Raw genomic sequence first — 25,543 nt, 5'->3', positions numbered from 1 at the left:
TTTGGTCTGATTAAAATGTTTAACTGAAATTAACTACATATTAATTGAAATTTTACAGATTTCCCACATGCATTATATTTTCTCTACAAAGCTGAAATAATTCAGTGATTACTTTTTAATAAAAAAATATTTTAATAACCACTTGCCTAGGTATAATACATTATTCCAGTTAGTTTATTGAACATTTTTTGTAACAGAAACAACTGAATAAGAAGTGAACCTTCAATCAGTCAAAAGCTCAAAGCAATTTTTCTTTATTATTATTATTTTGAGCCCCGTCACAATCCAAATTAGTCTGGTACTTTGGTTGATTCTGTCAGTAACAATGTCTTTACAATGATGTGTGGATGAAAAATAAGGCATTATTGATTTGTGACTATTAGATTCAGCCAATTGCTTGAGCAGACCTTTTTCTTTACACATGTTTATTTACACCTCATCCCCACATTGTGAATGAGGTGCTGCAGAGTTTAAATATCTAGGGATCTTGACAGGCAGATGAGGGGGGTGTCAGCAGTTATGGTAATTACATTTAAAGTCCAAACAGATCTGGGTGGGAGTATTGGCCATTTACTGTATATCTCACACTCCAGTATAGTAGGTGGCAGTAATGAACCTTCAAAGGGGATGCAGACCACCACAAACACAAAGTAGAAGAAGAAGATGATGAAGAGTTCCTCAGTGGTTGAGAGTTTAGCATCTGTGGGAATTTTTATTGGAGTTTTCCTGTCTTCGGACTTCGTGCTTCTGACAATACGGTTTCTACTTCTCGATTATGGACTGATTTTTGCTAGCCTTGGGTTGCTTGTTCAGACATAACATTATTTTTTTTGTCTGTTTTCTTTTTGTAATGATTTTTGTTAATATAAATAAAATCTTTATTTAAAAAATGTCTTTCTTGTCCTTAAAGCAAGAAGGTTTTGCATTTTCCTCTTCACTATAGGACACTTTTTCAGATTTTGGACATTTAAAGTATATTTTTTTAACTTTAAAGGCCTGCACACCTTTTAGAGCTTAAGCAGGCTTTGATGCCTGCTTTCTGAGTTTTGATCAGGCTGCCCAGAATGAAGCCTGTTTTTGGGTTAGAATATTTTATGGCCCACCTCACTCTGCCATTTTGTGTGTAGCAAATCATGACATGAATGGCCTACTCTTGTCAAAATTGTTCTAATATTCTTATAAAAACACTGCAAAGCAGTAACATCCAAATGTAAACTCTTAAATAAAAGCAAGGCCTAGATCTTCACGTGCAATATAATACTGATGAAATAATAATTGAAATAAAAATTACCCCCATGCCAATGAGTCTGTTATAGCTGATTTGGATGAAGGCAGGCATGACAAGAGTAGGCATTATATAGTCTAATGGCTGCCGGTGAAAAATGAGGGTAGGAGCGCCTCCTGTCGTGGAATGAGCTGGTGGCTCAAGGGGCTCCAGGATTATGAATCAGGGGATAAACGGGTAATAATTTATAACGGTCTGTCATTTATCCTCCATTCTCTATTCTGCTGCTGTCACCAGGGAGTCTAGGGCCAGTCTTTAGTGATCGGTTTATTCAGGCTTTGTGTGCTGCTACCTCAGCAATGTGGGACAATGGCCTGTCTGCGATGGGCTGGTGCAGTCTCTCCGTAGAGTGGCTAGCATCACTGATTTTAAACAAATTACACAATTGCTTCTGTGATGGACTGGCTGATTATATTAAATGACATAATAATCGTAATTATTATCATTATTACTATCGTTAATACTATTATTATTATTGTTGTTGTTTTCAGTCCTTGGCCTTGTCCACCAGAAACCTGAACTGGATAAAACAGGCTGGTAATATTACATTATAAGACATAATAATATTGATTATTATTATTACTATTATCATTACTACTATCATTATTACTGTTACTGTTAACATTGGTTTCAGTTCTTGACCGTGTCCACCAGAAACATAAATGGGATAACGCAAGTTTGATAATATTACATTATAAGACATAATAATATTTTATTATTATTATTATTATTAAGACATAATAATATTTTATTATTATTATTATTATTATTATTAAGACATAATAATATTTTTTATTATTTTTATTATTATTATTATTATTATTTTCTAGGTTCTAAGATTGGTCAGCCACAGCCTTGAATTGGATTAGGCTGCTTTGATAATTCTTACTGCCTTACCTGGCAATTCATAAAGGTTATTTTTGGAGACCTACCTGAGTTTCCAAGTGCTCCACCTCCGACTAACTCTCTTTGTATTTGCAGATCTTTCTACATTTTTTGACTAAGACATTTGCATCATTTGGAATAGCTACAGCAATGAGTAGACATCGCCTCTTGCTTCCGTCATGGACAATGATGTTCTGGTTGGTTGGCTCCAATGGTGTGTTTATAGCCATGTACAACATAACGGTGGTTCTCCATTTTGACGACCTTTTCAGGTTGGTGATTGTACCAATGATCAGGTGCTGGGAGGCTAAGCTCACGGAGCATTGGCAAGTGCAGGTAGCTAGCTATCTGATAAATGCCAATGAATGAATTCTTTTGGCACTAGCACTGAGTGTCCAGCAGTCCAGCAGCAATATGACCGATGTGCTCTTCTTGTTGCTGGCATATAATGCACGTGCTATAAACATCCACCTTGATAGCAAGTGTTAAGTGCCTAATTCTGAACTACCATGAGGAAACAATCTGTCTGACCCTGCAGCCCAGAGCCTTTCAACCATACGAAAGTCAGTTTCTTTTTCTATTTGATAGAAGGTTGTTTTTTTTTAAGCTTTCATCAAGCGGTTGTCTTGGACCAGTATCGGCGATTGATATATTTGCTGATTTTGACAAGGGAGTACTTTCTCTTCTTTGTATCTCATTATGAGTGTGGAATATTTATCAATTTCAAGCTTGACATATTCACTTAGGTCATGGACACTACTTTTTCTGTGGACTCACATTCTGTCTCGAACAGATTTCATGTGCAGGAGACCATACCTAGTTAGTAGTTTTCTGGTCTTCTTGCTCACCTCCTGCTCTCTCAAATCGATGACCTCAAAGCTGTACTGTAGCACTGACACTTTCTACGCCATTGATAGCTTGCATTTCATTCTTCGAGTTGAGCTTGGTGTCAAGGATAAATCTGATTCGGTTACAGTATTCAGTTCAGATTTGTTCTTTTATTATTACGTGCTGAATGTCATTGCTCTGATCTTCTTCTAGATACCTATAAACCTCATCTTGATCAAGGTTTCAGATATCTGCATTGTTGTTTAGCCCTGTGTGTGATCCTAAGATAAGCTTGCCTGGTTTGATGGTTGTTGCTGCACTTTGTCCAATGCAGATGTTGTCACTAAATGTCTTCAATATTATTATTATTATTATTATTTATTATTATTATTAATAATAATAATAATTAACAGAGCAAGATGCAGGAAGATATGGAAAAAGATGGTCCGCTGTGGCAACCCCTAATGGGAGCAGAAGAAGAAGATTAATAATAATAATAATAATAATATCACCACCCTCCTGTCAGTGCACTAACATATGCTGGTGCGCTCGCCAGAGGTCAACCAGACCTCTCAGGGTTTGAACTTAGTTCGTTGTTCAGATGAGGATTCATCTAAGAATGTAGGCCATGCCAAACAGTGTAATCTTCTGGATTTCTTTAGCACTGAATCCACACAGGAGTTTGTCCAGCTGCTCTTGGAACCTGGTCTTGATGGGTACACTTCGACTACTGGAGCCACTCTAGTCCTCATGTTCCACATGCATGTGACGTCGATCTGTAGGTCTTTATACTTGATGATCTTCTCTGCCTTTGTGCTCAAGATCGTCACCTCGATGAAAACACATGACTTGCTCTTCTTGTTATGATGTCCAGCCTGTTGTCGATAATGGTACAGTCTGTGGGAAGTCTTGTCTCACATGATGACACTGTCTCCAGTGTCATTTTACCGGTCATCTGCCATCTGAACACCCAGCCGTTGGCAGAGCTCCCACTGCACGTACTTACCGATCTTGTTGTGATGTTGAAGATATTCCTTCATGATAGATGGTCTCCTCAGATTATTATTATATTTATTATGATTATACCACCTAGGCGTGTAGGTGAACCCACTGACTCACTGTGTACCCCTGAACTTGTCTCTTAACTGGTCTGTGCTTGTATTGTGAAAATGTAAATGGAGATAATTAGACAATAGCTACTCTGCACCTGAAGTCTCTGTGAAAGAGAAAAAAACACAGAGAGAATATATCAAGGGTTGGGGGAATTCCCTGCATAATGTTTGGCGTCGTAGAGTACTCTTTCTAGACTGAAACACGGTTGGGACGGTATTAGAATACATTCGACAAAGGCATTGAGGTTCCAAGGTATTTTATAGAAAAAAACAGTAAATTAGATGAGGACTGAATGGAAATAAGTTGGCAGGAAGTGAGTTGTGGAAGAGACGTTTTCGGTGGACGGAGATGACTTTATCATAGGAAGCCGAAAATGAAGTTATTGGTGTGGGACCGGAAGTGAGGATATCAGTACTGGACGGAAGTGACGTTTTTGGCAGAGGAACCCAGAAGTGGAGTGATCATGGAGAGCCGGACATACTGTGGTTGCATACTGTGGTTGCATGGATTTCAAGTATTTTATGGTTGCTGTTCTTCTGTTTTTCTGTTGGGAGAAGAGAAAAGGCATGAATCTTCTATTCTGCTCCCCCGTCATTCGTACTTTTATGTTTGTTTGGGCCCTTTGGCTGACCCCTAAGCATGCTTGTGTGACAACTGCTTTCTGATGTTGCTTTTTTACTGAAAGGTGCTATAGAAAATAAAGTGTATTTGTTCTCATTTTAACCAAAGCTAAATAATTCACACTCTCTGCTACAGCTCAGCCACAGCCACATTCATGCAGCTTAGCAGAAGGTTCCCCCTTTCTCTCTGCCACCTCTCTGTTGTGTTGGAGCTGCACTGCCAGGAGAATCCTACAGCTCTCCACTCTGCATTCATACACGCTGACAGCTCCTGTATTTTATATTCCCACCATGCTTTCTAAAAATAGCTCCCTGTGAAAATGAATGTCTGAATTTTCTCAAAGCCCGTCCGGCTGATGCAAAGCAACACATTGCCTTAAACAAGCAGTCGTCAGATGTGAGGTCTCTGCTAATTGAATGATCATAAATCAGACAGGCTGGAAATGAGGCCGCAGCTTGCAGGTAATCCACTAGTCTTCTGTGCCTCTTTGAATGAATTAGCGTGTCTGTCAGAGCTCACTCGGAAGGTCAACTGGTGGACCAAGACAACGCCACACCCCTGATTTTATCTACATGGGTTAAAGGATCAGACCTTCCTGATGTTATATTATCTTTGCTCAATTCATTATAGCCATTAAATATAGAAATGGAACGGTACCACGCTCTAGACAATGCTGTAGGCCAATATATGCCTCTTATCTTATTCTTCAGCTCTCTTTATCCAGTTCTGAGTCATGGGGGTACCAGAGACTATTCCAGTAGCACTTGTGACACACGTGCACATGGAAGGAAGGTAAAGGCCTCAAAAGAAGATAATATCAATCTGGGCCAGTGGGTGGCAGAGTACAATAATCCTTTCTCTTCTATCCCTGCAGGATAGAAGAGCCTTTCTTTACCTTGTAAAGCAATTTGAGCTACATAATTTGTATGAAAATGTGCTATAAAAATAAATGTTGTTGTTGTTCTTCTTCTTTCTTGTTCTCTCTCTTTTTTACCGTTCCGGCCCATACTTATACAGCTCCATTAGTGCAGCGTCTCAAACACACCGCCGGAAGCCGATGAAGCAATTGAGAAAGATCTCACCCTCACAAGGACATGCGTCTTGCCCCAATTACTTCACCTGCGTTTCACCTGCGCCCACAGCCAACGGATCCATATTACTAACAGAGAATGGTAAACCGGAAGGCACGGACGCAGGTACACAGCGATGGACGCAGGAGACATAGTGTGTAGGCGCCTACAGCGCACGTCTCATAAACCGTAAGCGAAGTCTGATCTACCGTGAACAAAGGAGTCACGGCTCAAAAACAAAAGAGCTCAACTAACGAAGGAGTCACGGCTCAAAAACGAAATAGCTCAACTAACGCCACACAGAAAAGAGGATTCTGCACTGCACCCCAGAGTCAAACGGAAGACACTACGGAGTACGCAAAGGTCCACAAAGATAGTACGAGAAAGTATGAAATGCGCAGGCGCCTACAACGCGATTCTGAACTAAATGTCCACACTACACAGCATGGTCCGGGTAATAAGAATAAACGAACTCTCCGTATTAAACGTTCGGCATCCTCACACGTCCAAACCATATAGCATATATGAATCACATTACAGTGATGCATTATTAACAGTACAACTACAGACAACGCTCCGTATTAACAGTAAGTGCAATTATCCATGTAACTAACGGCAGACAACGGATAACTAATGGAGTCACTGTCTCGGCTCCAAAACCAAACAGCTCGACTAACGGAGCTACAAATACGATCCCGCATGGACAAATACAATGAACATAGACGCCTACAACGCGCATCTGAAACTGCGGAAGCAGAGCAGGCACGGGTTCAAAATGAAAGACCACAACTTACGGAGATACACAAACGAGCCCGCCTGGATAAAATCAATGAACGCAGGCGCCTACAACGCGCGTCTGAAATGCCGCAAGCAAAGCAGGCATGGCTCCAAAAAGAAAGAGCTCGACTAACGGGGCAACAAAGACCAACCCGTCTGGATATAAACAATGAACGCAGGTGCCTACAACGTGCTTCTCAAAGAACGCAAGCAAAGGAGTCACGTCTCCACAACAAAACATCTCAACTAAACAATTCCGCCAATTAGCTGACAACGCATTCTGTAATGAGTCCACTATTAATGAACATTCATTAGGATTAATGAATATCATTTGCTGTCATTGTCATTCACTTAACTTTCCTGAAGAAACAACTGGCAATACAGTAATCCCTCCTCCATCGCGGGGGTTGCGTTCCAGAGCCACCCGCGAAATAAGAAAATCCGCGAAGTAGAAACCATATGTTTATATGGTTATTTTTATATTGTCATGCTTGGGTCACAGATTTGCGCAGAAACACAGGTGGTTGTAGAGAGACAGGAACGTTATTCAAACACTGCAAACAAACATTTGTCTCTTTTTCAAAAGTTTAAACTGTGCTCCATGACAAGACAGAGATGACAGTTCTGTCTCACAATTAAAAGAATGCAAACATATCTCTTCAAAGGAGTGCGCGTCAGGAGCACTGAATGTCAGAAAGTGAGAGAAAACCAAACAAATCAATAGGACTGTTTGGCTTTTAAGTATGCGAAGCACCGAGGCACAAAGCTGTTGAAGGCGGCAGCTCACACCCCCTCCGTCAGGAGCAGGGAGAGAGAGAGAGAGAGAGAGAGAGAGAGAGAGGGAGCCAGAGGAAAACAAACAGTGAAAAATCAATACGTGCCCTTTGAGCTTTTAAGTATGCGAAGCACCATGCAGCATACTTAAAAGCTGCACACAGAAGGTAGCAACGTGAAGATAATCTTTCAGCATTTTTAGACGAGCGTCCATATCGTCTAGGTGAGCGAACAGCCCCCCTGCTCACACCCCCTACGTCAGGATCACAGAAAGTCAGCGCAAGAGAGAGAGAAAGAAAAGTAAGTTGGGTAGCTTCTCAGCCATCTGCCAATAGCGTCCCTTGTATGAAATCAACTGGGCAAACCAACTGAGGAAGCATGCACCAGAAATTAAAAGACCCATTGTCCTCAGAAATCCGCGAACCAGCAAAAAATCCGCGATATATATTTAAATATGCTTACATATAAAATCCGCGATGGAGTGAAGCCGCGAAAGGCGAAGCGCGATATAGCGAGGGATCACTGTACAACTAATGAGTTTACATGTTGTTGTCAAAAGGGTCAGGTTAGACTGTCTCCTTTAGATAACTTTCCTGAATATCTACGGAAGCTTCTAACTAACAATGTACCCTAAATTAAACACTTTATGGACTGCATTGGATCTTACAATAGTTCATTTGCTTTTGCATCTACCGGGGTAAATATCAGGCCACATGGACAACTTTATGTGGCCTTCTCAACAGTTCGGCGTACATCTGACATTAAAGTTAAAGTTGTGGATACTCCATACCAAGGAAACCTCATTCAAGGACAACACACCATCTTTACTACAAATATTGTGTATAAAGAAATATTCCAATAAATCTTTCTAATGTGCCATGCTATGGGTTTTTTACCTCCTTTGTTCATCATCTACACCTTTACACTCCAATATATCTCATACATACATCAATGTATTTCGGGTTACCCAGCACCAGGGGTTGGCGAGCGAAGCGAGCAGGGGGCGGAGCCCCCTAGTTATTTAATAAAACAGCCATTCTTTCAGAGCCGCAGACCTGCTATACCACAAATTTATTTTAAAGTAACAGCCTGGATCCACTGTACTAATTCCCTTCATAATTTGCTTAGAAGTTCAACTCTTTCAGTCTCTCCTCATAGTTCATATCTCTTAGTCCTGCTTTGGGCTAGATGTTAACATTTGAATTGCTAACACAATTTATTTTGTGAATTTTCTCATGAAATGAAAAACTGAGTTTTACTGCAAATTCAGTTTCCTGTGAATTGTTAATCTCATCACTAATCCTCAGCTTTGTAAAAGAATATGACCTGGCATTTTTGTGATCAATGGTTAGGCTTCATCGAACCCAACCTGCTCACACTTTTGAACATTATAAGGCAAGTCAGACTTTAGAAACGAACTGCAGAATAAATTATGGTATAAAAAGTAACGAATGTTCTATAAATGTTTGTTAGACGAGCTTCATAATGTGCTCCTTCACAGTCCCTTCGGATGAGACATGTCTCCTTTCCCTCCATATTTCAAATTAGTTACAGTGTTTCTAGGGCATGGGCTTTCCAGTAATAGAGTTTGTAGTACCTGGGTGTTGTACCATGTTAGCCATTATGAATGTAGTGAGAAATCAAGCAAAATGACACCTTTTACTGGCTAAGGGGCCTGAGTTGCCTCGAAAGCTTGCATATTGTAATCTTTTTAGTTAGCCAATAAAAGGTGTCATTTCGCTTGACTTCTCACTACAGTAATAGTGTTTTAAATTTAGATGGAAAGGCTTAATCATGGTTTCATCTGGTCGCAGGACCTTCCCTGAAATGTAGCCGATGCATTTGCATGCCTTGTGGCAATTCCAGAGGAGCCATAAGTTGATTCTTTTCAAGAATTGGTTTCTGCTCTTCAGTTTGTTGTTATACTGAGTTCTCAATCTTGTTGACTGATGCCCTAGAACTTTAAAGATCTGCCAGGGTTTAAATACTTAAATTGTAGCCTAATAAAATCACAGGAAGTTGTGGAGGGTGGCAGCACATGTCCATGACTCCCAGTCATGTCATAGCACTCTGCAACTTGCTGTGACACAATCAAACCACTTGGATGTCACCTGATGCTGAATTTATTTTTCTACATGTCTGACACTAATTGAATTTTGGTGTAAAGACCCAAAACCACATGGTATCTATTTAGAACAGAACATTAGCAAAATGCTGATGAGAACAAGCAAGTCAGCGCAACCCTACTAACCTAATGACTCCAAGTTAATATCAAGTTGACTTTTGAAGGTCCCTAACGTCTTACACTCCATTGAAGTACTTGGTCATTTGTTCCAAGTGTCTGTGAGTAAAGATTATGTTTCTAACATTTGTGCAAACTTTACCCTTTACAGGTTGTCCGCCGTATCCTCATTTTTCTGTTGAACTCATTCTAATGTAATGGCCTGGATCCACGGGACTAATTCCCTTCAACAACAACAATATTTATTTCTATAGCACATTTTCATACAAGTGATGTAGCACGAAGTGCTTTACAAGATGAAGAAAGAGAAAAAAGACAAAATATAAAAATAAAGTGAGGCAATACTAATCTACATAGAATAAAAGTAAGGTCCGATAGCCAAGGAGGACAGAAAAAACAAAAAGAAAAACTCCAGACAGCTGGAGAAAAAAACAAACTCTGCAAGGGTTCCAACGCCATGAGACCACCCAGCCCTCTCTAGGCATTCTATCTAACATAAATGATCTCAATCAGTCCTCATAGTTTTCAGGCTTCACATGGAGGAATTAGATGATGATGGACATGTGGACCTCTGGCCTTCATTCCATCAATGTAAGGACTGCACGGTGCTTTGATCAGGTGGTGGTGGTGCAGATCACCGCAACAGAAAAAATGGAAAAAGAACAGCAGAGAAAAGTAGGGGTTAGTATGGATTGCAGAGCCATGATAAAAATGATAATGAAATCCATATACAGAATATCAGGGTTAGACTAAAATGAAGCTATGAGAAAGCCATGTTAAAATAATGAGTTCATAATTTTCATATTTTAAAACACTTCTAACATTCACCACTTAATCATTTGTCAATTATTCTGGACATGTTAAGTTGATAAACGTATTTTCTTAGTTATATTAAGTGTTTGCCTATAAATTAGTGCATAGCATATGGGAGGTCCTTATAACCCCCACAAGCTGAATTGAATTGGTATATTCTAACTATTTCTTGTCTCTCTCACTATACATTAGCCTCAGTTAGTGACATGCCTTGCTGTGTGTGAGGCATGGAGGGCACACGGTTTCAAATTGCACCTTAACGTGCACATTTTTATGTGCAGAGCTGTACATTTAGAATGTATTGAATGTGTAGTAAAGCATAGTGAAATAACTCATCCTTAAGTATAGAAACAACTGAAGTTTAACAAGAAGAAACATTTTTCCTTTTTTTATTTTCCTTTTATTCTACGTGGGTAACAACTTTTCTCTATTCTTGTATGGACCATTTGCTTTAAATATTTTCGCTAAACATTTTTAATGTGAACCTTTTTGTACTGAGAGATTTCCTTTGGTATGTGTTGACCCATGCTTTGTCCTGCCTTACTTACCAGCAGCTACAATCTCCTTTCGCTTAAACTCATTCATTCTCTCTTGTCTTACCTTAAACCTCTCAATCCTGAAACAGCCTTGTTGTTCTTCTCTGGACTTTCTCTAGTATTGCTATGCTTTTTTGTTTTTTTGCAATAGGGAGACTAAAACTGAACATGATACTCCAGAGAAGGCCTCACCAGTGTGTTATAAAGCTTGAGCAGAACCTCCTGTGACTTGTTCTCCACACATCAAGGCGCTATATACCCTGACATTCTGTTAGCCTTCTTAATGGCTTCTGAACACTGTCGGGAGCTTGATAGTGAAAAGTTCACTACGACTCCCAAGTCCTTCTCTTAAGGAGTCATTTCAGTAATTTCAGACCTCCAAGTATAACATTTTCTTAAGTGTAATGCTTTTACGTTTATTTACATTAAATTTCACATTTCACAAATCTGCTTAAGCCTGTAAGCTGTCAAAGTCAATCTGTAACAATTCAGTTGATTCTCCATTATCTGCCCTTACACCTCATTTGGCGTCATCAACTAACTTCACCAGCTTATTGATTATATTCCTGTCCAGATCGTCATTCCAGATCAGCAGTGGCCCCAGCACAGAAACCTAATGGAAAGCACTCTTCTGATTAGGTTTCTCACACCATGTCCTTCCTATGTTTAAACCATCTTTATTTGTTTATTTATTGATCAGGTGCAGGTCACTTTCTTTTTTTTTGCAAATTTTATTGATTTTATTGTAATCATTCTATACAAATAGATCAATTTTTACAAAAAAATAGGATTGAAAACAAATCAACCCCCACCCCTAGCACTTTCTGATGTGCTACAGAGTTCCAGTTCAATTCTGTTGGCCCATATTTGAATTTAAACAGTTCACCTGATAAAAGCTATACTTGCATTTCACCTGTGAACTTGACACACACTTGTGAAGAGTGCTTTGCAAAAATAAAATTAATTGAAATTAATTGAACATACAGGTTTTTCACCGTCTATTTACACCTCTGCTACTTTGGTGTTACCCATCATCATGAGCAACAACAAACAGCAGACAGGAAGGTCTAATGTCCCCACTACTGTTTATAACAATTCTAGAGTAGAACATGAAAGGAATGGAAGTGCAAGAACATGGATGTCGGACGGTACAGGGAAGGAATAGATATAGAAATGGATCAATTGACAGAAAAAGGGGAAAACCCGCAGATACAGTTAACAGACATCCATAAAGAAAGAATTTGGAGTGATCATCAACAGGGGTAAGACAAAAAACTGTGATGACATCACTAGTATGACAATCAAAAAGTTGGTGTCATCCATCTTCCATTGTCCAAGTTTCCGGATTTGCAGTAGTTTTGTGAGTAGTTTTGACAGTTTTCTCTGATTATGCAGCAGTGAATTCTAGTGTGGGCGGCACGGTGGCACAGTGGTAGTGCTGCTGCCTCGCAGTAAGGAGACCCAGGTTTGCTTCCCGGGTCCCTGCGTGGAGTTAGCATGTTCTCCCCGTGTCTGCGTGGGTTTCTTCCGGGTGCTCCGGTTTCCCCCCACAGTCCAAAGACATGCCAGTTAAGTTGATTGGCGATTCTAAATTGGCCCTAGTGTGTGCTTGGTGTGTGGGTGTGTGTGTCCTGCAGTGGGTTGGCGCCCTGCCCAGGATTGGTTTCCTGCCTTGCGCCCTGTGTTGGCTGGGATTAGCTCCAGCAGACCCCCGTGACCCTGTGTTCGGATTCAGCGGGTTGGAAAATGGATGGATGGATGGAATTCTAGTGTTTGATTTTTGATTTTAATTTACAAATTGTTTTAGGCACATGATCGTTTCCTTTCCCTCTTCTGGTCCTTTTCACAATTTTTTGGCTGTCTGCCTTGCCAGAATGCACACATAAGTCAGGGACAAAAAAAAAATCTTATGTTAAAACATAAATAATCATAATTCAGCTTGGCCTCGGAAACTCCAATGTGCACCACCATGAGAAAGGAAGGAGGGCAGACTGCAAAGGCAGAGTAAATGTGACACAGAAACATAGTGAGGGTCACAGCCAGTACATGTGGAAATCAACACCAAATCGTTAACCACAACTCAAAAGTGAAAATAAAGTTATAACCAGAGATCTGTACAGAGAAATGCACACACTGAAGTCTTTTAGATAGATAGATAGATAGATAGATAGATAGATAGATAGATAGATAGATAGATAGATAGATAGATAGATAGATAGATAGATAGATAGATAGATAGATAGATAGATAGATAGATAGATAGATACTTTATTAATCCCAATGGGAAATTCACATTCTTCAGCAGCAGCATACTGATACAATAAATAACATTAAATTAAAGAATGATAACAATGCAGGTGAAAAACAGAAAAACAGACAATAACTATGTATAATGTTGAATGTTAACGTTTACCCCTCTGGGTGGAATTAAAGAGTCGCATAGTTTGGGGGAGAAACGATCTCCTCAATCTGTCAGTGGAGCAGGACAGTGACAGCAGTCTGTCGCTGAAGCTGCTCTTCTGTCTGGAGATGATACTATTAAGTGGATGCAGTGGATTCTCCATAATTGATTGATCCTCAGTCTCGGATGACACCTGACATGCAGTGCCAGCTTATAAGATGTCATGTGAATGACTTCTCGTAACCACGCCCCCTAGCAACAGCTATCTGGGGCATGGCAACAGACCCACAAAATGGTGTCTTTCATAAACAATAAACTGAAGAGGCCATAAAGTTTATTGTCCAGAAAGCTGTATTTGACAATACTAAGAAAAAATGTTCATACATTTTTAAAATCACAACAGAATGTATATCTGGAGCCTGGTCTTTGACATGCAACCAAGTGGAGGCTTTGAATTCTTCTTGAAAAGTTTTGCAAGCTGCTTTGGAGGTTTGTTTTTCTAACAAAAGCAGTGTGAAATCTATACTTGAAACTTACATTTGTAGTATTTCATTTTTCATAAAACAAAATTAACCATAATAATAATAATAATAATAAAAATAACAACGATTTATTCCTTGCATAGCCCAAAATCACACAAGAAGTGCCACAATGGGGTTTAACAGGCCTTGTTTTTTGATGGCTCCCTAGCCTTGACTGCCTAAAAAGACAAGAAAAAAGTCCCAGAAATAAAGAACCCTGTAAGAAAAAAACAATGGAAGTAATCTTGTAAATACAATACAGAAAACAGAACACAAGTGATCCTCGTCACACAGTTAGGGGTCCAGTCTATCATGGCCACCTGAGAAATACAACACAACAGTACAAACTATGTTGTTCTTGCACAGCCATGCTGACCCAGTGCAGGCACAGAGCGCTATTACAACTCTCAAGGCAAAATTCAAGAACAGATGATACCACTCACTAAATACCGAACTATCACATACTCTATGAGGATACAAATGTGTTCAAATACATCAAAAACAAAGTAGAAAGTAATTAACATTAATGAAAAACAACAACATCAGTCCATCAGTTAGTTGTAGAACCACAGCCAGATTGTCGAAAAGCAGTCGGACAAGCCAGACACAAATTTAACCGGGAGCCAGTGTAAGGATTTAAGAACTGGAGTTATGTGTTTGTATTTTCTTTTTCTTGTAATAATTCTTGCAGCAGCATTTTGAATTAACTGAAAGCTGCATAAAGAATAATTTGAACAGCTAGTGAAATGCATTGTAGTAGACAATGCTACTAGAAATACATTCATAAATTAATTTCTCTGTATCCTGCATATTTAGAAAATGCCTTAATTTTTCAAGATTTTAAGATGAAAAAATATGTTTTGGATAGCTTTGTAATATGTGCTTCAAACAACTTGCTATTGTCAAAGATAATGTCTAGATTGCGGGCTGATTTAGTACAACTAATAGTGACTCAAAATGAGATAAATAATGACAAAACATTGTTGCCATCAACATCATTCCCTCCAATAATTAACATCTCTGTTTTATCTGTGTTCAAAGACAAGTAGTTCTCATCCATCCACTCCTTTAATTCACTAACACATCTAATTAATAACAGCATCAGAGAAACGTCATTTGGTCAAAACGAAAGGTATAACTGGGTGTTAGCTGTGTATGAGTGAAAATTAATGTTGCATTTTCTAAAGAGAGCTGCCAACATGGAAGTATGTGAAGTGAAAACAGTAGACCTGCGGGACACCATATTTAGGTTCTGTGTATAATGATGGAGTACTGTAACCACATTTCTGTAACAATTTGACAAATTAGAACTAAACCAGGCAAGCACAGTCATTTTCCAACCTATGCAATAAAAAAGACTGGTTAATGATGTCAAACTCTGCGCTTAAATCTAACAACATAAGTACTGTGGATATGTTCATCTGAAGATATCAAAATGTTATTTACAACATGTGTTAGTGCTGTTTCTGTACTATAACTGGTGTGGAAGCCAGATTGGAATTTCTCAAATAAATTGTGATGTGTGATATGAGATTGACTGCGGTGGGCTGGCCGTGTTGGCTGGGATTGGCTCCAGCAGACCCCCGTGACCCTGTAGTTAGGATATAGCGGGTTGGATAATGGATGGATGGATGGCTGGATGATTATGAGATTGAAGCTCATTGGTGACTTCTTTTTCAAGTATTTTAGAGTTAGAGGGTAAATTTGAAATGGGTCTCTAATTATTAAGTGTATGTGGGTCTAGCTCTGACTTTTTAATTAATGGTTTGATAATGTTCCAGTTGGAGTAGCATGGGAAACACAGACAGAGCAAAACAAATCTAAAAGAGCAACACAGCACCATGGCTGTAATTCTAAGGTCTTGAATACGCTTCTAATTCAAAATGAAAAAGTGCAAGCATCTCCCAGATCGGCTTTCAAACCTGCATCAAAACTTTTCAGATATCATCCTTCATTGTTTTTATACCATTTATCAATTAAGCGATGGCACTCACTACAAACTTCACTCCAGCTGACCTCTCCTTTGACATCATGCACTGAGTATGTGGTCATCTTGTGTTCTCTAAGCAGTCTGGTATGGACACATTAAACAGGCATCATGGCCTCAGTGTACAAACATGGTTATTATATCTCAACTGCAAAAAAACTGTAATTATATTAGACAAGTAATTTTATATAAGAGGCCAAATTAAGCTTATTTTTTATACATAATATGGCTGTCTTTAGTAAGATTTTGACTTTTCTGTCACAATCTCCATACAGGCTACCAGTTAGACTAGCAGTCTAAATACACTCATGCATTTATAAAGCTACAGGCCAACAGCACCTCAGTTCTTATTTTTTGCTCATATGTGTCCCAGATCTGATCTTTTTTAGTCAAAAGTAAATATAAAAAAAAACCATATACATACTCTCAGATTTTTTTGAGTGGACTTAGACTACCCTTTGCACTTGGTAATAAATCTGATACAGGCTTACAGTAGATTTAGAAAGTATTCTGATAACTTCACTTTCTGCACACTTTATTGTTTAGTAAGTTTAATTTTAAACAAATACATTTGCTATTTTTGCCCATCAGTCTGTTCTCAATAACCCCTAACGGCACAGTGAAAACATGTGTTCAGAAAGGTTTGCAAATTTATTAAAAAGCTAAAATCAGACCAGTTGCTCTGGCACGTCAGATTGTGTGGTCAGGTGCATGCTGTTGGCTTTTATTCTCCTGTGTCCAGAACTTGACTGGAGTCCACCTGTGGCAAACTGAATGACTGGACATTGTTTACAAAAGGCACACACCTGTGTATTTAAGGTCCCCCAACTCACACTGCATGCCAGGACAAAAACTAAACCATGCAGTCATAAGGAAGTCTCTGTAGACCTCTGTGGTGAGCCAGAGGTCAGGAAAAGGTATCATACTACATGGAGATTCACTCAAGAGGCCCCGAATATTCTGTTGTAACTCCCCTTAGGATGAAGCAATTTGAACCAAAAAAATACGCTCTATACCTTGATGTTTGTGTAATCGATTGAATTACATGCGATGCTGGAAGTGGTTTCTGTTAGACACATTTTGAAACGGCACCTGAACATATCATCAAGCGTCTCAGGGGGGTTAGCAGCAATTTCGTGGATGTTTTCCTTCAGATCTTCCGTGTTCCGATAGACTTTTCCTTTGAGCATACCCCAAAGGAAGAAGTCTGGTGGTGTCAGATCCAGCAACCGTGGTGGCCAAAGTCCCTTTGAAATTACCCCGTTGCCAAAGAAGGACTCAGTTTTTGCTATGCTCCTTGCCGATGTGTGACACGTTGCTCCATCTTAACTTTCCGTCAACTCACAATCATCTAGTTGATTCTGACATCGCTTAAATTAATTGGTGACCCAATAGGTTTTCACCATGAAGACGTGCTGCTCAATACTATACACCACCATCCTGATTAGAAGTCGAGTGACTGAGTAAAGGGGTATGGTTGGTATGCACCCAGAAGTTGCAAACGGAGGTTAAACGTCACAATGGCTGCCTGGCACCTACCTCATCGCTCCGACGCAGGGTCATCCTGGCTTGTTCAAAGCTCCATATACTGAGGAGCACATTGCACGTTGTTTCGTTCAGATTGGTTCATCCTAGCAAGAGTTATTACAGAATATTTAGGGCCTCTTTCAAGTGAATCTCTCTGTATTTCTAAAGCTTTGGGTATTCCCAGGAGCACAGTAGCCTCAATAACCGCCAAATGGACTCTTCCTCAGTCAAACTGAGTAATCAAGCAAGAAGCTCCTTTGGGAGGTGACCCAAAATCTAATGGTCACTCTAACAGAGCTTCAGAAGTCCTCCTCTGAGATGACATTTATGGTAGAATGACTGAATTGCAGCTCACCCCAATATTAGCCTTCTACTTCACCCGATGACAAAGGTGCAAAGCAGAGTTTAGTTGACACTTTTGCAGAGACTCCTGGAGACAAGAAGGCACACAAATTGGCACTCATTTTAGGCCTGTGACCTCAAACTGTACCTATGTGGATGTGATAGACAAAATAAGGCACCTGTAAGAAGGCAGGAGATTGAGAGCATGGGCTTATTACAGCGCATTGACAAACCCACCACATGACAAACCACCCAGATTGAGATTTGAGTGCAACCGTGCAACGCACTGAAGAGTGTGAAGTATTTTTACAGTGGCTGGAGTACCAATTTTGCCACCAATTCCCAACAACAACATTTATTTCTATAGCATGTGTTCATACAAATGATGTAGCTCAAAGTGCTTTACAAGATAATGAAAGAGAAAAAAGAAAAGTATAAAAATAAGATTAGGTAATGCTAAGTGACAAAGAATAAAGTAAGGTCCAATGGCCAGGAGGACAGAAAAAACAAACAAAAAAAATAAAACTCCAGTGGGCTGGCGAAAAAAAAAAAAAACAAAATCTGCAGGGGTTCTGAGGCCACAAGACCACCCAGCCCCCTCTGGTTAACATCCTACCCAAGACAGAACAATTGCAGGTTAAGGGCCCAATGGAGTAGAGTGACTTCTGCCTTTCCGATTGGCGGTGCAAATCCTTGACCTCAGAGCCACCACTCCTTCCTCAGAGCAGGCAGGCATTTTAATTGGAACTGGAAGGGACTTTAATTGAATCCCCAGAGGTTACACCTTCCTTCAAAAATAGCTGAATTCAAATCTTCTTTCTGTTTTGGAGGGGAGCTAAAGGCTGACAATTTCTTCTTTTTGGGGAACCAAAAAGCAGACGATGTGCGATGTTTTGGGGACATGAAAGTTGACAATCTGTTTTGTCTGTAAGCTGAAAGTTGTTGGTGAAAGTTGGGGTGAGAAGTCACCCACTGTCTGTGGAGCTACTCTCCAAAGAGCCTTGGAGCTGGACGTCCTGAACTAGCTCTAAGATCTACTCTGCCAAGCCATGTTCTGTGCCAGTGATTAAGCCCAGTCTGAGAAGACTGAGAAGCAGCCATTACCTGTACACTCTTGTGGCAGAGACTGTAATGCTTATCCCTATGAAGTTGCAGGGAACAAAGCAAAATGCCTAAGAGCAGGCTGAGGGAGGCAGCATCACACCACATCATGAACAAAGGACCATGTGGAAAAGAGAGAGGGTGCTCTCCAACACCAGAAGATGTGACGCTATAACCTAAGCAGGGTGCCAACATAGCACAGTACAACCTGACAGAGAGATGCAAGATGCTCTGTAAGCGTTAGTGTGAGTGGCACTAAATAACTGTCAGATAGTTAACAGTGAAAAAGAAAATATTTAACAAGGTCTTGGACTTCCCGGCAGGTTGTTTCTATATTTTCCAACTTTCCACATGCAGTTTTCAGCCACTGGACCTGAGCGTATTATTCCATGTTTACTAGTCAGGGTTTTAAAGTTGATGCTGGATGGTTGGGATAGCTGGGAATTCTGAAAGACAGTCATAGGGGAGTTCAGGTTTGTTTATTAGTACATTTATACCTTTTTTATTTGTAACCTCGAGGTTATGTGGGATTATTGTTGCATATGCTTTGGGTTTTGTTTGAGGTGTGTGTGTGTGTGTGTGTGTGTGTGTGTGTTAGAGGAGACCTGAGTCATTGTCATAAGGACTATTGTGACCACTGAAGGGCGTCGTTTCGATTGATCAATTGTAGAGAAGTAGGGAAAGGGCGTTAGTGTGAGAGAGAGGCAGACCAGACTTAGACTTACAGTTTGCTTGGAAGGACCAAAGTGAAGCTCTTGTGAACCTCATTTATATTACGAGGAGTTGTATTTATGGAATGGGCTGAGGCAGAGTCCAGTTAAACAAAAAGGCTGCTAATATCCCTTCATGGACTGAATAAACATTAGGGTAAGAGCTTCTGTTTTTTGTCACTTTGTCTTTCTTTTGTGTTGTTCTTTGGACTTTGGTTTTCACTATAACTATCTGCACCTACAACTGTGCCCTGTGGTGGGCTGGCACCCTGCCCGGGGTTTGTTCCTGCCTTGCGCCCTGTGTTGGCTGGGATTGGCTCCAACAGACCCCCGTGACCCTGTGTTAGGATATAGCGGGTTGGAAAATGACTGACTGACTGACGTAGGACTGTGATTTTTTAGGGGTTTATTATGGAACTGTGAGTTTATTGTAGAATAGAAATCTACATTTTTTGTACTTCCCTTGTGCCTCCCTTATTACACGTTCGGTCCCGGTTGGTCCCACACCACTCTACTAGCAGGACATCTGCTCCGGTAGGCAGCTTGTGACAGAAGAGTCCCTCCACCTGACAACAGAGAAACATCACACAACTCCAAATAACACTGGGCATCACCCTTAAAGACTTGGTATCATAAAACGTTTTATCTGTGCCAATGTAAATTAAAACTCTAAATAGCCAGTAAACAACTAACCTCTTATATGTTTAGTGCTTGTTTATCTCAGCTATCTTGTGTCATTTTTTGTGTCAACATATATGCAGTTATCATGTTTAATGTAATCCTTGTGCTTGTTAATAAATTGTAATACTCTATTTTTTTTAAACGAACATGTTTCAGTTACCTTGATGTTAGTCCAATGGCCAGAGACTCCCACCTGCAGAGAAAGGTAAGGAAAACAAAGTGGGAGCCTAACCAAGTTATTTAAGTAATTACCAGCCAAAATCAGAACTGCTAATAAATTAACTGAATGATCAATTTCTCTTTTCGTGCATCATCTTGGCTTCCCTGGATGGGCTTGAGGTAAAATAATTTTCTTACATCCCTCTTGAGTAAAAGGCATATGGCAGTTTAATGGACTCTCACAGCAGGAGGAGAAAGATTCCCTGGTCTGATGAGAGAAAAACACAATTCTTTGGGCAGAACTCCAAGCACAATGCCTGCCAATGACCATTATTCCACATTACTGGATATTGTGCTGATGTTAGACTTTGAGAACTAGACTGTGTCTTTGGTAAGCTACTATTGGGAAATGCAAAATTTTTAGACAAAGTCAAATACCTAACAAAGAGCCTCCATACATTTATTACTTCATGTATTTGTTCATCAATTCATAAAAATCATTCCTTCATTTATCCATCCATTATCCAACCCGCTATATCCTAATTATAGGGTCATGGGAGTCTGCTGGAGCCAATCCCAGCCAACACAGGGTGCAAGGCAGGAAACAAACCCCGGGCAGGGCGCCAGCCCACCGCAGGGCGTGCATACACACACACACACACGCCAAGCACACACTAGGGACAATTTAGAATCACCAATTACCTAACCTGCATGTCTTTGGACTGTGGGAGGAAACCAGAGTGCCCGGAGGAAACCCACGTAGACACAGGGAGAACATGCAAACTCCATGCAGGGAGGACCCGGGAAGCAAACTTGGGTCTCCTAACTGCGAGGCAGCAGCGCTACCCACTGCGCCACCGTGCTGCCCTCCTTCATTCATGAATCCATATTTTAAGTTGTCAATAAAGTTCCATTCATTTATTAATTTGTGGATCCATTCTTTTAGTTCATTGCATTATTTATATTCAAAACAATTAAATTTGCTTAATTAATTGTATCATTTCTCCATTTATTAAATAAAAATTAATTTGTGTATTAATTCAAAATTGTTTTATTTATTGCTGACATTATTCAACATAATTCATTCATTGATTTATTTTTTTCATTAATTCATTCATACACTTACTTTCAAATCCAAATTCAGATCCATTTGTTATGCAGTGGCGTGAGTATATGTGTATTTTATATTTTATTGTTGCTGTTGAGTAGTTATTTTTCATGTTTTTATGTTAGGTCTGTTAGTTTCATATATCATTTTTTCTCTGAGATGTTCCATTTCGCTGTGTTTTGTGGGTGGAGCCACAGGAGGTGGGGCAGCCCTGATGTCATGACTGCTGGCCTCGCCTTCTGGCTTTTTACATCCAATCAGAAGTGAGACCCAGCAGTCAGGTAGGGAAGCTGTTTGTAAGGCTCATTTATTGTGGATTTACTGTTTCTTTTTGTTTTTTTCCTTAAATGTTTTACCTTAAACCAGCTTCCCATTTTTGAGGCCTGCTACTTCAGAAGCCAGCAATTAGTGGTTGAAGTAAGGTGGATTTGTATGGACGTCATCTGGGTATGCTGGTGAAAGTCTTGGACTGCATATTGTGCAGCATTTTGGAGGCTTCTCACCCATTTTTACCATATTTGTGACTTTCAACCACAACCTCATTCTTTTAGTTTTCAATGAATTTTCATTCATTAATTCATTCATTCATTTACATATTTTAATTACTGAATTCATTCCTTCAGTTATTGTATACAATAGCATTCATTCATGCGGTCAAAACATTTCATTATTTAGTAATTTATTCAAAACAGTTTCATTTGCCAGTTTAATTAATTATTTCAAATGATGTAGTTAATTACTTCATTCATTTAGTCATTCATTCAAAATTGCTTTCTTTATTTGTGATATTATTCAGTATAATTCACTCATTCATTCATTCACATACTTGCATGTATGGATCCATTTTTTTAGTTTTTCAAATGAGTTTCATTTATTAATTATAATTCTTTCATTTGTATACATTAATTAATGGATCCATTCTTTTAGCTGTTCAATAAAGTTTCATTCATTGATTCATTCAATCAGAAGTTTGGATTACTGATTCATTCAAAACTGTTTAATTTGCATAAGTAATTTTTTGTTTAAAATAATTACTTAAGTCATCTGTTTATTCATTAAAGTTTCATTCGTCCATTCATTCAATTGTTCATTCAAAATAGTTTAATTTATTTATAAGATTGTTCATTGTAATTCATTCATTCATTTATTAAACATTGCTTCATCCAGTTGCTAATTTATTGAGTCATTTCCTTAAACTTGTATAATGGACCGCACTCTTGTTGTAGATGTGGACTTGGCATACAGTAAAAGTGATTACAATCATATTTTTAGCACAGATCCAAATGAGATGATGAGACAGACAGTGACTGATAATTCACTGGACAGTGAAGTGGATTCTGTTGGCAAATGAAATTGTAATCAATAATTAATTTTAATGACGCTGATCCAATGGGCAGAAAAAAGCAAAGGTGATTGATTATTCGTTATTTAACAGTTTACATCCTTTGCTGGTGAAAAAGAGACAGTGATTGATAGTTCATTTTTTAATGATACTGACCCTGTGTCCTCACAAAACAGAGATTGATTGATTCATATGTTTTTGGCAAAACATGCTCACTGTCCAGACAATGAGTGACAATTCATTCTTTGATGATATGTTCCCACCCCGGGGCTAGCAATATACCAAATGATTGATTATTCCTTTTTATAAAACTGTGACACTTTTGCTGATGAAGAAATAAATACACAGGCATTATATGCTAAATACAGCATATATACTCTATCTATCTATCTATCTATCTATCTATCTATCTATCTATCTATCTATCTATCTATCTATCTATCTATCTATCTATCTATCTACATACATTATAATAATAACAAAGCATTTTATTTATATTGCATCTTTCCCGTGCAAAATAAATTCACACACATTACATACTGTATACAGCACATATACTGTATTTATCTGTCCATCTATCTATCTTTATGCATTCTGTATTTATATACAATTATGGAACAAAGACATGAATTTTACATATATATATATATATATATATATATATATATATATATATATATATATATATATATATATATATATATATATATATATATATATATATATATATATATATATATATATATATAGGGCGGCACGGTGGCGCAGTGGGTAGCGCTGCTGCCTCGCAGTTGGGAGACCTGGGGACCTGGGTTCGCTTCCCGGGTCCTCCCTGCGTGGAGTTTGCATGTTCTCCCCGTGTCTGTGTGGGTTTCCTCCGGGCGCTCCGGTTTCCTCCCACAGTCCAAAGACATGCAGGTTAGGTGGATTGGCGATTCTAAATTGGCCCTAGTGTGTGCTTGGTGTGTGGGTGTGTTTGTGTGTGTCCTGCGGTGGGTTGGCACCCTGCCCGGGATTGGTTCCTGAATTGTGCCCTGTATTGGCTGGGATTGGCTCCAGCAGACCCCCGTGACCCTTTGTTCGGATTCAGCGGGTTGGAAAATGGATGGATGGATGGATGGATATATATATATATATGTGTGTGTGCACCTTGGGGACAGCTTGAAGGCTCTGGTGGTGCTAATTCCTTGAAAATCAACAGGGTGTTGCTGCATTCTAATTCCTCTTCTCTTCCCCTTTCTATACACCAGATAATTGACAAGCTCACCACCACTGACGTTATACATCCTTAGGAACGGGTTTTGCTGAAAAGCTGCATTTATTTTATTGCTTTTACAATTCACAAGGCCGTGTTGTCTCCCCAAATCTTTATCTTTGTCTTGTACTCTTTTACTACACATACATACATACATCCTATTCAGCCACAGTATTAAAACCACTGACAAGTGAAGTGAATCACATTCATGATAATGATACATTGGCACCTTTCAAGGGGTGGGATGCTTTAGGTAGCAGTTCTTGAAGGTGATGCGTTTGAAGAAGGAAAATAGGCAAGCATAAGTATCTGAGCGACTTTGGCAAGGTGCCACATGATGATGGCTGGACCACTGCATGTGAGCATCTTTAATACGGCAGGACTTGTTGGGTGTTCCCAGTATACAGTGTTTAGTACCTACCAAAAGAGGTCTAAGGAAGGTCAACTGGTGAACTGGTCAACAGTGTCATGGGCACCTAAGGCTCACTGATGCTTGGATAGAGTGAAGGCTAGCCTGTCTGGTCTGATCCCACAGAAGATCTACTGTAGCACAAACTGCTGAAAAACTCAATGCAGCCATGTGAGAAAGATGGCACTGGATGTAATGCTGCTAAATTTCAGAAGATGCTCATCATGCCCAGACCTCGCTCATTAAGAACAGATTTGAGTCACTGAGTTCTTGGATGCCCAGCAGCCCTCGGAAGATGGAGAGGCTTCCGGACCCAAATGGCCTTTTCGCCAGACCTCCACAAAATCAGCAACAGAAAATAAAAATAATATTTGGAAGAAGAGAAAATAATTTGTGCATCCAAGTCATGAACTGTTCATGCTGCTATTACCTTCAGTCAAGTGATACCGTAACATCAGGTCCATCAAGCTGTTAGGATGTTGAACTCTGAACAGTGACTGAGACCGACCCTTAAATACACCCCATCCAGTAACACACACATCCACACTGCTGATCGCCATCATCACCCTGTTCCATTGCGCCACATATTTTTTATGTTGTTAGTATGTATTATACTGAGTATGCCTAAGTGTTTACTTATAAAATGTGTTGATTTTTGCACAGTGTGTGATTGGTGTATTCATATTTAAATGTATTAATATTGCTTTAATACTGTGGGCCTTCACTCACTTGTATATTGTGTAAAAGGTGCTATATAGCACCCGACCCGGCACAGACTGACGCAGAGGCACGTGTAAAAACACACAAGCACTTTTATTTTTCTTCAGCTGGAGGGCACGTCTTCCCTGTAATCCCTCCAGCCACAACACAGTCCCAAAAGCACTAAAGGCAACACAAAACACTTCTCCTCTGGCACCACCACTCCTCCCAGGCAACCTTGTCCTCTTCCTCCCGATTCTGGCTCCTGAGTGGTGGATGCTGGCCCTTTTTATAGTCCACCCAGAAGTGCTTGATCACCTGTTGCTACTTGCACTTCCGGGCAGGGCTGTAGAGGTG

This window comes from Erpetoichthys calabaricus, chromosome 3 (genome assembly GCF_900747795.2).
Source record: "Erpetoichthys calabaricus chromosome 3, fErpCal1.3, whole genome shotgun sequence".
Taxonomy (NCBI): Eukaryota; Metazoa; Chordata; class Cladistia; order Polypteriformes; family Polypteridae; genus Erpetoichthys; species Erpetoichthys calabaricus.
This window is presented reverse-complemented; position numbering follows the sequence as displayed.